Below are 13,003 nucleotides of genomic sequence, written 5' to 3'. Positions count from 1 at the left end.
CGGTGGCGAACCAGGAGTTGTATCCATCGCCACTTTCGTGGCGCCGGATTTCCGCGGAGAATCCGCGGATGTGTGTGTTTTAGATGTCACCGGACTTTCGCTGACATCCATCTCCTCCACGGTGGACGTGGAGGATGTTTCTTGTTTGCGATGGCCCGTGGCCTTCGCATTCGTCTTTTTTGTTGGCACCACTGAACCATGCTCTGCTCCAGGGGCAGAGTATCTTGGGTCAGCAGTTGCCTTCTTAGAGGGGTGGGGCAACAGGTCCAGTTCAGCAGAGCTGTTCAGGGTGTCTGTCGCCGAGGGTGCCGCTGCTGAAAGTGGGGCCCGAGGGCCTCCGGCGAGGATCGCGTGGTCGTCCCGCGAAATTTTCAGCCCTGTGGACTGTGTCACCGACTTCTGTGGTGGGGACTTGGTTGTCGACCCCACGTCCTTCGGATCGACCTGTGTGCCGACAGAAACTGATGGCGGCGGCGGTCCCCGCGTCACCGCTTCAGAGTATGTCCCTTTCTGTTGGAAAGAGACGCGTTTTTTTGCTTCAAGGTAGGACAGGTTTTCTGTGCTCTTCAAAGTTATGATTTGTTTTTCTGTTTTCCAGACTGGGCACGACCTGGAGTACGCGCCATGTGCGCCATTGCAGTTGATGCATTTTGGTGTGCGTTCGCATCTTTCTTCTGTATGTGCGTCTTCTGCGCATGTGACACAAGTGGGTTTGCCCCGGCAGGCGAACATGCTGTGTCCAAAGCGCCGGCACTTGAAACATCGTCTCGGATTCGGTATGTATGGGCGGACTTTACAATGGAGGTATGCGGCGTGGATGGAGTCAGGCAGAGTTGTGCTACTGAAAGTTAGTACAATATGTTTGGTCTTGATTTCAGCATTGTTTCTCCGGATGGTTATTCGTCGGGCTGCTATTACTCCCTGTTCGGCTAGTTCTTCTTCCATTTCCGCATCGGTACTTTGTAGGAGTTCATATTCAGATATGTCGTCCTTTGAGTGGTTCAGGGTGCGGTGCGGGGTTACCTGTATGCTCATTTCTCCAAGATTCTGTAATGACATCAGTTTGGTGCTCTGTTCTTTTGTGTTTATTTCTACAAGGAGGTCTCCGGTTCGTTGCTTTTTTGCTTTGTAGTCTTTGCCTACACAGCTTTTTAGGGTGTTGGCGATGACAAATACAGAGAGGTTGGTTACCGGTTCATCAGTGTTTGAGTGCACCATAAAACACTTCGCAAACATTTCTGGCTTCTGTGGATTCAATTTCTTCACATCGGTGCGACCCCTTTTCGGGGGCCGATCAGATTTTTTTGCAGATTTTTCCATACGGCATGTATAAACTAAGGGTTGCTGATACTTTGTCGCCTCTGATTCACCCTTATACACAGAGGAAGGTCCCGGGACTCCCCGCCTGGTAGACAGACGAGGAGCCCATCGGCCGAGGATTGACCACTTCCTCGACCGCCACAGTTCAAGGTTTCTTCCCTCCACCTTTCAACCTATCGCCACGGTACGGATGACAGCTTCGGTATGGGGGCTAAGGGTCCGTGGTGGCGCCAAGCACCAACACCTCGTTACACAAGGTGCCCCTGCGGGATTTAGAATAATTAATTTGGTACAAAGAACACTGAGCGCGCTTGTTGCTATAGCCGTCCCTGAGTCGTTCAGTTCTGTGGGGGCGCGAGTGAGACGCTGTCTTCCTGACTGCCGCCGCCATTACACGACAATATGAAGGAAGCCAACATTCACTCAAACCAATGTGCATATGGCCCGGATTTGGTTTTAGTATTATATTGTGACGAAGGAGACGAAGCTGGCCGTGGCGCGGGACGGAACGCTCACGCTAGACCAGCGGCCATTAAATCATCTCTTATCCATCGTTCACCGCGCCTCATTCTTCGGCTGGCCGCCACGTAGCACTTGGTATAAGGTTCTGGGGAATCATCGGTATCCTGGGCCCGGGGCTTCGGCGTCCTTCGGCTTCGGTGGACATTGGCCTTGTGTGCCAGGTCCGCATTGCTCGGCTGTGTCCCAGCCTGCCAGACCTGAACCGACCTCGCCGCTCACCCCAGCCCCGACCACAAGAGACGACGAAATGACGATGCTGCCGCGACCAGAAATGACCCCACCTTCTCGATACCCTGTCCACATAAAAGAACGCGCCCCCCTGCCCATTCTGTTCGGTACGTCAAAGGGCCTCGACTGTCTGCTCCTGTAGACCTGTAGCCCGGAAGCTTCGCGGACCAGGACTCATTCTTCCATCTCTTTCATCGTGCCGGACAGCACTTCACTTTATAATTCTTGTTATACCATCCTCCCAAGCCCGTTATATTTTCTTAAATCTTTGTCAACAATCGGGACGCTCGCTCAGTGGCCCCGGGTAGTGCGATGAAGAAGAAGCTGGCAGTGGTGCGAGACTGAGCGCTCGCGCTAGGCCAGCAGCCAGTAAATAATTTCTGTGTCATCGTCCATCGTGCCTCGTCCTTCGGCTTGTCGCCACGTAACAATATTTTGAGCTTTTTAAATGGCATATGCGTAAAACATAACTGTTTAAAAATTGGAGGAGGAAAACAGTAATCTTTCAAGCATAAAATGATTACAGAATTATAGTAATAAAAACAAATCTATCACTATTTTTGGTTTCGGTGAATGTTGGAATTCTTTATATGTGAGCAATAACGACTCCCTCATTTCTCTACCCTTATCTCCCCGACAGCAACACAGAATGCTGGTGCTCTGACTTTCCTGCCACTTCCAGTGGTGACCAGTCGTTCTCGTCCATGGCATGCTTGGCTCAGTTCTCACAAGTATGCATGCTCGTTGTTGTAATTCAGCAATTTTCTTGTGGAAAACGCCTTCAACTGTCGGCTGCTTATAGAATGAAGAGAAAAAGTGTTCAACAGGCTGGCAGAAACCAGACACTTCGAATGTTGGCAACGATTCGTGATTAGCAGTGTTTCCCGCGCCTTTGTCGAGTAAATGGCTTAGTGTAGCTTAAAGATGTATCGTGCAGCTTAGCTTCAGAGAGATTATTCGGAGCGCTGGATAGAGTACACCGGACTGGATAGCCCAGTCTGCAATAAAGCATTAGCTATCTGAAGGTAATACATGTCCACCCAAATACAAAGCAGAATGGTGTTGCCATGCATTGGCTTTATGCCGAGCGCAGAATTCACCTGCTAACCATTGGCTGGAAATTTCATCGAGTTCCAGCATAACACCCCAAGGCACGAAAGAGGGAGAGAAAATAGGCTAGAATTATCGCCTAGAGCTTTTACATCGTCAGTGCCTCTGGCCAGTTTTCCAGTTTTCTAAAAACGAACCGGCACTCTCGACTAACGCAAGATTGAATTTCGTCTGCGTAAAGGCCCTTGGAAAGGCGGCGCGCAGCGGAGATAACGACAGAGTATAGAAGAATCAACATTTGTCATGACTCCTTAAATGCCGACCGAGCATGCCGCAGCAGAAGCAGGTCTTCGAGGTGTGTCATGGACTCGCTTCTTGAATTCATGAATTTACATGCCAAGTATTTATTGTGCTGGAACGTAGGACCTCATTAAGCTGCGCGCGCCTCCAGAAACATTTACTCATCTATATTGCCACGGATCCTGGTACTGTGTGTTCGTTCAAGCCGATGAAAGGAGTCGGTACGCGTTTTTATCATGTGATTCCGACGCGAGATGCGAGCAGAGTTATCTTAAATGATCACAGCCACACGCAACTGCTTCCACTTTTTTCCAGATTACTAAAATCTACTACTCGCCGTACTGTTAAAACCAGTCATCTGCATCTTCGCCTGGGGTGCCGTTTAAAATTGGTGGCGTTCGGGGAAGCAGAAGTAAAATCGATGTAAATGGGTAATTGCCGATGTCGAACCTTCATTCCGGGTTCGAGTACGGTCCGGTAGAAGTCCGTGTTCAGGTTGAAGCCTTTGTAGACCCCGGCTGCTCCGAGGGTCATCTTCAGTCGGAGTGGCTTCGGTGGCTGCGCACCTGTTTTCGGTTCTTGGACACGGCTTGGGCTGCTTCGGCGGCTCTCAGGGGTAAGGCGCGAAGTAGATCAATTACACAGCACGTCCACCAGGTGCCAAATAGTGGTGACGGCAGTCCGACAGTCGGGAAAACGACGAAAAGGCTTCCAAAAGAAACTGTGTAGGGGGCGGACCTGCACCCACAAAACACTGAATATCTCGGAGGCGGCGTAGCAACATGCGTGCTCGGCTGTCGTCGAACAGCACGCCTGACGCGCTCAGTTTAAAGATGGCAAGGAACCTGCCGAAGCAACTGCAACAATCTGGAACGGAGTCGAAGCAGCTGCGCGTGGCTGCGATCGTTTGACTAAATATGGCCGCATCTTGCGTCAAAAGCAAAAGGTAAAACCGATTTCCGGAAATACTGAGCGTGACCAGACAAGAGTACGAAGACACCTGGCATTATCGCCACCCGCGAGGCTTGGGATTATTCAGTTCTCAGCTCACAGTGAGTTAACGATACAAACAACACACTAGACATTATGCACGCTATTTCAGAGCGCACAGTAGATGGTATCTGCTCTGATAACTGCTTTCGTACGGTTGCTGCGATGTTATTCACGATGTAGAATACAAAAGCGTGGTAACGCTGAAATCTCATGTATACTGTGAATGGAAGCGTCAGAGCTCCGTTCAGCATTTTTTTACCTATCCCAGATCTTTTACGATGATGTAGTACAGAAGCAGTACTTGGAAAAAGAAGCCACAGCCATAGTAAGCACCTGTGACCTCCAAAATATCAGTTCCCACCCCTTTGCGCTAATAAACGCGTTCGCAACAAACGCGTGAAAACCTGCTGAAAAATCAGCTTGTACCCATTTAAGATAGACGGCTTCATGGCCGCAAGCTGGTAAGGGTGCGCATTAAATGAACGCTGCTGCGGAACCACTCATGTTTACAACCTAGTTGGTGATGCAATCGAGGATAGTTTATTTTCGTTTAAATCCAATTACCTTCAATACAAACAGGGCCACTGGCGCCTAGCACATTAGCCGCCAACCTAGTTTGTGCGCTGTAGCACAGCCTTCATTAATACTGCTCCACTAAACTAACGCAAATAAAGGCCTTGTAAAATTTATGCTCGTAGCAATTGCCATGCTGTACTTTATAAGAATAATGGTGAGCTGGACTAATCGGTACGGATCCATACTGAATAAAAACCAGCGAACAAACCGGGACGTAGAAAAGGAGCGCTGACAGCGCTGTGTGTGTCACGCCTTATGTTCGTCCCATCTTGTGCTGCGGTTTTTCTTTACCGGCTAAATTTTTTTCCTCTCGTCACTGCCAAGCAGAACAGGGAAACGAGTTTGAACTTGAACCGCCGTAACCAGCAGAGAACGGAACAAATTACGGGGGCACTAGAATTTTCAATGTAGTCTCAGCCTCCGCTTCAGGCGCCACTCTCTTCAAGATGGTGTTGGCAGCGTATAGCTTTGCTTCGAAGATTCGTGCCGTCAAGATAGGCAAGTCGGAAAGTTACCACCAAAGCGGTAGTCAAATAAGTATTTCGCCGCCACAGCGGTGCGCGCGCGAAGACAATTCGCTAATTCAGGAAGGACTTGAAGTTCGAGCGAGGCTTACCTTTCAAGTAGATGCGCCAAGGTTTGGAATTCGAACTCGTAACATGTGCTGCAGTGAACGGCACGGAATAGTTCACTCGTCGCCGAAAACTCGGCGGTGTGGCACAGCGCAAGATAAGCGGACGACTAGAAAGGCTCGGATTGCCTCGGCTTTCCGACTGTGCACAATGTTTCCTTCTTGCAGTAGTTTCTGTCTGTTCATTTTGGCAACCTCCAAGAAAAAAGTTGTAGCCTCTAGAAATGCTGAGCTAAGCCGTTATCACATTTTTAAGAAAGTAAAGTATTGTCACCGGAATACAAATGCTAAGTGCGTCGGTCTCGAGTACCGGCGCCAGGATACGATCTATCGCTTCAAATTTAATATCAGCAGGTGCACTCTTAACGCCATGCACCCGATATACTTGCATCAAGAAATTAATATATACAAAAAATTTATTTATTTACGAAGTATCCCGAAGTGAAGTGACAATCACCGCATGTCGGATGGAAATCGGCATCTGTCATAAAAGGAAGTACGCACGTATATAATATTTTATTGCCGCAAGCCCAAGCCGACGACCATCACTGCATTGTTCTGCATTTTTGTATGCGGGCGGCATGTACCGTGCCTGCACTGCGTCTCAAAAAGGTGAAGTGTGACATCATCGCATTGACTGCAGCGGTACATGTCATTTCACGGGTTCCAAGGGCACGAGCATGGACGCCCAGCTCAATCAGCCTTGAATGGATTTTTTTTAATTATCTTTAAAAAAACAGTGGAAGATTTTTGTTACAAAATTACCGAACACTTCTGGACCTTTCTTGAAAGCTCGCCGGCGCAGCTTATACGCGTAGTGGCCTTAATGGTGCTGCTTTATACCCGTTTTCTGCTTTTGTTTTTCGCTTCCGATGTGGAAACTCTAGCCTGTCCTTGTGAAGCTGAAGGCGTTCCCGTCGATCGGCTGTGATAGTAATGGAAGCTAATTCGTATGTTGCACACTCAGACTGCAACAAAAAACGTGCAGTCGTAAGCCATTTCAAGAATGTTAATTATATCAGGATTTATGGCGTTGAAAGCGATACCTATAGTTCGTTCAATTACTGACTTGCCTAATAAACTTTGAAACGCTTGAAAAATGAAGAAGTGCTTTATCACCTAAATGCAACATGAGGTGAAATCAGATGCATTCGTTGCAAAATGGAGAAACATACATTTTCTTAGTCCTTCAGGTTTTATACATGAAATTAAAATGACGTTTACAGCTAGTTCACTATCATACAATTCTCATAAAAGTTCGTTTTGAGAAAACGAAAGGCGCATAGTCTGTTAGCCAAAATTGGTCCCGTGGAAAAATAGCAGCCGTCGGTCCCCCGTGAGCAGCGTGAAAGGAGCAACTGCTACTACCTGTGTGCACAAACTTCAGGAAACAAACAATTAGTCCTTGGCCTGAAAAGGGCCAATTGAAGGACGTACGGCAAAATTTGCTCCCTCTGCTTCGCAGTTACTCCCCAAAGAGTCAGGGCGCTCCCTTCAAAGCAGGACCCCATCGCTTCGGACTGATTTTTGTTACTGCCCTTTTCAGCGCATTCGATGGAGATAAATGGGGGTCTGGTTTCGATTCGACTCGCCTCGCCTATAACAAAACATATGAGCGATAAAGTTGCTTAATTTTTAATTTAGAGTGACGACTCTGCCGCTTCTAGATTTAAGAGGTGCCTCGGTTTGTCGACAAAATAGTCCCTGTCGTAAGGCTGAACTTATCGTTGTCTCTCTTTGCACACGCAGAACAAAAAGAGGGATTGTGAGCAATGGCGTAACGTCCCTCAAAATACCTGCGTTTATCGTAAGTAAGCGTGAAAGTACGTCGACGGCGTCGTTTCATACCCTATCCTAACGATATATCTGTACGCCACGAGCGGGGACGTTTGGTTTGGTTTATGGGGTTTAACGTACCAAAGCGGCTCCGGCTATGAGAGACGCCGTAGTGAAGGGCTCCAGAAATATCTACCACCGCGTCGGCACGCGAGCGGCGACGTAGGGGCCGGGAAGTGTGAACGTGGCACCCTTTCGGCGGCGCCGGATTTCGCTCACTCGCGCCGCCGATGCCCAAGGGGAAACAAGCCTTAATGCCAGCGGCAGCACTGCTGCCGTCAGTGCAGAAGCGGACAGACTGTTTTGCCTGTGCAAAAAAGCTCGGTGATCCGAAGCGACCAGCAACTGAGAAAGTGCATAAAGAAGCACTACGAGCTTCAATACGTGTAGAATGTGATTTAAAAGGCTTAGCGTTAAGCAAGCACAAGCAGTTTCATTTCGCTTCCGTTTCTTTACGAGCTTATGTGATGGTGTGTAAGCACTGGTGACACTTAGCGAAACGGTGAGTGGCAAACATTTCATTCCTCGTCACCGCTGCACGCCAGTAACAAAAAATGATGTGAACCACTGCCACCTATAATTTTTTTCAACAGGCCGCGATGTGCAGCTGGCAGTTGCTACAAATACGACCACTTTAAGCGTAAAAAAAAGTATACGAACAAGAATTTGAGGTCGGCAAGTACCGGCCGCAAGGCATACACGATTAGACGCTTGTTTTGGGGCCAGAAAAGCAATTTAAACAGTTGTGCGTATGCTTTAGGGCTTTCCAGAGGTTGTTGCGAAATCATATGGCAGAAAAACCACTATACTTTGCTCTAAAGAGCAATGCGTTTTATAAAATAACGAGCATCAAACGAAAGCAATGCGCATGCTTCGTATATAAGGCGTTTATTTTGAACTACGCACCGCCTTCTGTAGTGGCCAGGTCATATAAGGGTTGGTTCCGAATCAAACGGTTGCTGGTTCGAATATTGGTATACTAATTTGTGTTTATTTCTCTTTCTATTCTTTGCGTTACACGTCATAAGTGCTGCAGCCAAAACTATTTCCCTCTAAATTAGTCTAGAATTCACGCTTCGTTAGCATTTTTTCATTACACGGCTGCTCCCGGGGACTAACTGTTGCACCCATTTCCTAGGAGACCAACAGTTAGACCCTTTGCAATTGGCCCCAAAAAAGACTAATGGTTGTGGCAAGTCAGTTAGCCCCCAAAAACAACAACCTCTAGACCCCTTTTAGTCCCTTTTGGCTTAGAGTGTAGCAAGTTCACTCTGTCGGTGGACGCATTGACGTCATCATCACATCACTGTCACGTGGTTATCGCATGACAGTGACGTCGGACTGAAATTTCCTATTGTTTGACTTTTGACCTTGACTTCCATGGGGAAGCAAACCATAGCGGCACCACAAGCTCTTCATGGTTTGCCCTCTGGCTCACCTGAAGGTCAACCGGCTGTGCAGGGCGACCTTGGCTTTATATGGCGTAGTGAAGCTTTTGCTTCAAAAGAGCCCTTGTGGTGTTCGATGTCAGTGCGCGCTAAAGACCCGCAGGTGGTCGAAACTATTCCGGAGACCTCGACTACAGCCCCTCTTTCTTCCTTTCTTCTTTCCCTCTCTCCTTTACCTCTTCCCGCGGCGCGGTTTCGGTGTCCACCGAGATACGTGAGACAGTTACTGCGTCTTTTCCTCAAATTCAATTTTCTTTTTCAAGCCAGCCTAGGCTTCCGACTGCCTTCAGCGAAATCTGTGATTGCGGCTAGAAATGCTACATACTAAAAATGGCCGATATATGGGCCATCCATGTCAAATCGTGTCATAAGGAGAAGCCTAAATATTTATGATGTGTAACCAGCGTAACTGAATTCTTTGTCAGGCTGTATGAGAAGTAACCAGAATGATTTACGCGCGATTCTCAAAAGCACGGTTTTCCTGGGTTAAATTAGATATCCCATTTAACAGACGACTAAGAACGCTAAAACAGAATTCTGTAAGATATAATGAACATTCTTTTTATTTATGGCCATAAACAAAAAGCAGTCGCCCGCAAACAGGCTGACAGCGACATTCTCGGAAATAGCAGCCGGCAGATCATTAACATAAATTAGAGAAAGCAGTGTCCCTAAGATGCCCCCTTGGAGTACGCCTGACGTAACTGGAAGCGCCTTAGGTTTGCGGCCATTAATCTCTACGTACTGTGTCCTGCATTGGGCCAATTAACAAGGCAAGTTAAGAGGCCAAAACTTTCATTACGAATGAGTTAACTGTGTGGATCCGCATCAAACGCGTCAAGAAAGTCTATAATAACTATAACAATGTGCCCTGATTTATCGAGTATAAGTGCAAATTTATTACCTCTCCTAATTAACTGATCAGAGTGGACATGCATACCCTTTCGAAGCTATGTTACACAGGTATTATAATAATATCATCAGCCAGAAAGAAATTAAGAAAATCGTAAGCTATATGTTGAAGTAATCTGCAGCAGAAGTGATTGAAATTGGTCGATATTTGGAAATAGCCTGTCCCCTTTTCATGAATTGGTACGACATATACGTCATCCTCCAATCCTAAGGTAGATCACATGAAACCAAAGAAGCTTACGCGACCTTCGTTCAGAACTCGGAAATAACTGCCCTGAAAACGTTTGAGAACGGCATTTGAGACAGACCCGTACAAGCGCAAAAAAAGCATGTATAGAGTAAGAGACTTGGACCACACGAGCGCTTACTTCCAACTGAAGATTTATTGACACACAAGCACAATTATATACACCTTGCAGCATGACGTCGAACTGATAGCCCTGCCGACATCACGTGGCCGCTCCCAAAAACATTTCCTTTTTAGTCAGTGTGACAGATGGTGCGCTGACGCAGGATCGACCGCATTTTCTAATCAAATCTGCCTCTATTATTTCTCTAACATCCTGACAACTATGTTCGGCCACAAACTTGCATGCGCTGAAGACAGGTTTACATGGTTTCTTATCCTTTTAAACACAGTCACCACAATGTTCAGAAAGATTACCGTCTCTATAATTGCCCACCTTCTTCCTGTGTTCAAGTAATCTTTCATTCAGACATCAGCCAGGTTGACCGATGTACCTAGAGCCACACGATAGAGGAATTTCATAAACCTCACCACAAACACATGCTACAAAAGGATCTCGGTGCTTGATACGGGAGCTGACTTGCAACTGAAATATTTATTGCTTGTACCATGAAAATAATTAGGTGGCCACCAAACAACAAAGGAAAACAACACAATCAAACACTCATCAATTAGGCACACTCAATCATTATACTCAAGGAGCCAAACGCTATATCACTTGCATGTCGTTAAAAAGTGCAATTCTTTAGATGAAAGTGCCAAAGAGGGGCTGCTCACACAAGTTTCGGCTGACCGGGCGATTTGTTCGGCTTCAATAATTTCACGCGTAGGCTGATTTCTGCGCTTATGCCCTTTGTTGTGTTCTTTAGCCGTTCGTTTAGGCATCTGCCAGTCTGGTCAACATATTGCTTGTCACAGAATAGGGGAATTACATAGACGACACCTTCTTGGCAAGCCAGGAAACGGTTCTCGTGATCAGAGGTACATTCTTGTGGGACGTATTGTGAACTAACTTTTTTGCATATCTTGCGTAGCTTAATTATCGGCAGCCGAAAAGACAAACCTAACTTCTGCTCATTTACCAATCTTTTTCAACCTGTGTGCAAAACGATGAATGCAGGGGACACGGTGGTCTTTTCTTTTTTTTGTGAGCGGAATCAGCCGGATTTTGTTTTTCGTTCAGATTTCGAAGAATAGATTCTGATATAGATATAAGCAGATGCCTGGGATAACCAGCCCTCAAGAGAAGATGGGCTTGGTGGTTGATACTGTCGTGTAATGAGTGTACGCAAGATTTACTTAGTGCATTGGTGAAGCACGGTTTAGTTACGGGACGTTTTACCAGTTTGGAATGACACGAAGCAAAAGGAAGCAATGGCTTGTTTCAACGCGGTTCGTACGACCAGCAACTGTTCACCTTAAAACTGCGTTTCAGGTCCGGAAATCTGGTGGCGACATTTTGAGGCAATTCACTAGTTAATTTAAGAGGAAAACAGCTCTCAACAAAAATGCCTTGCATCTGTGCAAAGACAGCATTGATATCATGAAAATCAGAGTCTAGTATAACAGCAAAATGGTCTACATATCGGAGGCATTCTACAACCTTGGAACATCTCAGTTGTCCTTTGAGCACTTTGTCCTTTTTGGCTAAGTATAGGTCATTGAGTACGGGCGCTATACAGGAACCAGTGCAAACGCCTTAGCTTTGCAAGAAAATCTTGTTAGTCCAGGTGGTGAAAGTAGGTTCTAAATACAGTTTTAGTAGCTCTAAAATCCTCCGACGGAGATGCCGGCCTCATTTTGGAACTCCACTACGCCGTCCTTGTCAAGTTCATACATGAAAAGAGTTAGTCATGCGGCAGTGAATATTGCCACTCTTTTACATCAAAAGAGCAGGTTAAGAGGCCCTTGTTCTCGTGGGTTTGCAAAAACTGGATTATGTGCTGCGAATTTTTCACGTGATACTGGTCGTCAAGAGCAGGGAGTTTAAAATCTTATGAAGAAAAACTGAAACAGACTTCCTCATGTTCCGTTCTCACAAACGATTACACGAAACGGAACGTCTGGCTTGTGGGTTTTCGCACTAAATATAGCTGTAAGCTAAGTCCTTTGGTTTTGTGTATTGATTTGCTTAATGCTTCCAGATTGAGGCGTTTACAACCTTTCGTAGCTTTAGATTTGGCCTTGGCCAAAGTAACATCCTGAATACTGAATGAGGAAAGAATAGCTTTCTGACCTTTGGATAAGCAAATTTGGGACGGAAGCACAAGGAAGCCCCCTTCCTTGTCCGCAAGAATCACACACAGAGAATGTTTCTTCAAATATGATACCGTTATCCCGACTGGAATCGGGTTCTTTGGGGCGCTGCAACGCTGCAAGGCGTCCACTCCTTCGGACACGCATCTTTCGAATTCGGCTACGGGTGCCAACCTGGAGACTTCTTTCACCATTTATACAAATACCTCACAGGTTCCACACTTGGAACATTGTGTGAGGGTAGGGGTACGAACACAATTTATGTACTATATCATGGATGCATAAAGGTGGTCAATTCGTTTTTGAACATTAATGGGTCACGTATGGTAGCAACGCAATCCGGAATACCATTCCAACACTTGATAGCACGTGGCAAAGCAGAGTAATTATTCGCGAATGTTCGGCCGAATAGACGTTGGGAGCTAACATTATTATATAGGTGACGTGAAGTGCGCATAGGGCGTGTAAGTGGCAGTGTGGACGCGTGACAACTGTATATTACTTTCTGTAGTAAGCAAAGAAGTGCGATATGCCTATGTGTCTGCAAACGTGTTAGCGATAAAGATAACTTAATGCTTGTTACGCTGGAATGACGGTTGTAGTCGTGAGAAATAAAACGCGCTGCACGGTTCTGAATTGCTTCGAGGGAATGAATTAAATAAGCCTGATGTGGTAACCAGATAG

The sequence above is a fragment of the Amblyomma mixtum genome, chromosome 1 (genome assembly GCF_055824585.1).
Source record: "Amblyomma mixtum isolate Tamu chromosome 1, ASM5582458v1, whole genome shotgun sequence".
Lineage (NCBI taxonomy): Eukaryota > Metazoa > Arthropoda > Arachnida > Ixodida > Ixodidae > Amblyomma > Amblyomma mixtum.
This window is presented reverse-complemented; position numbering follows the sequence as displayed.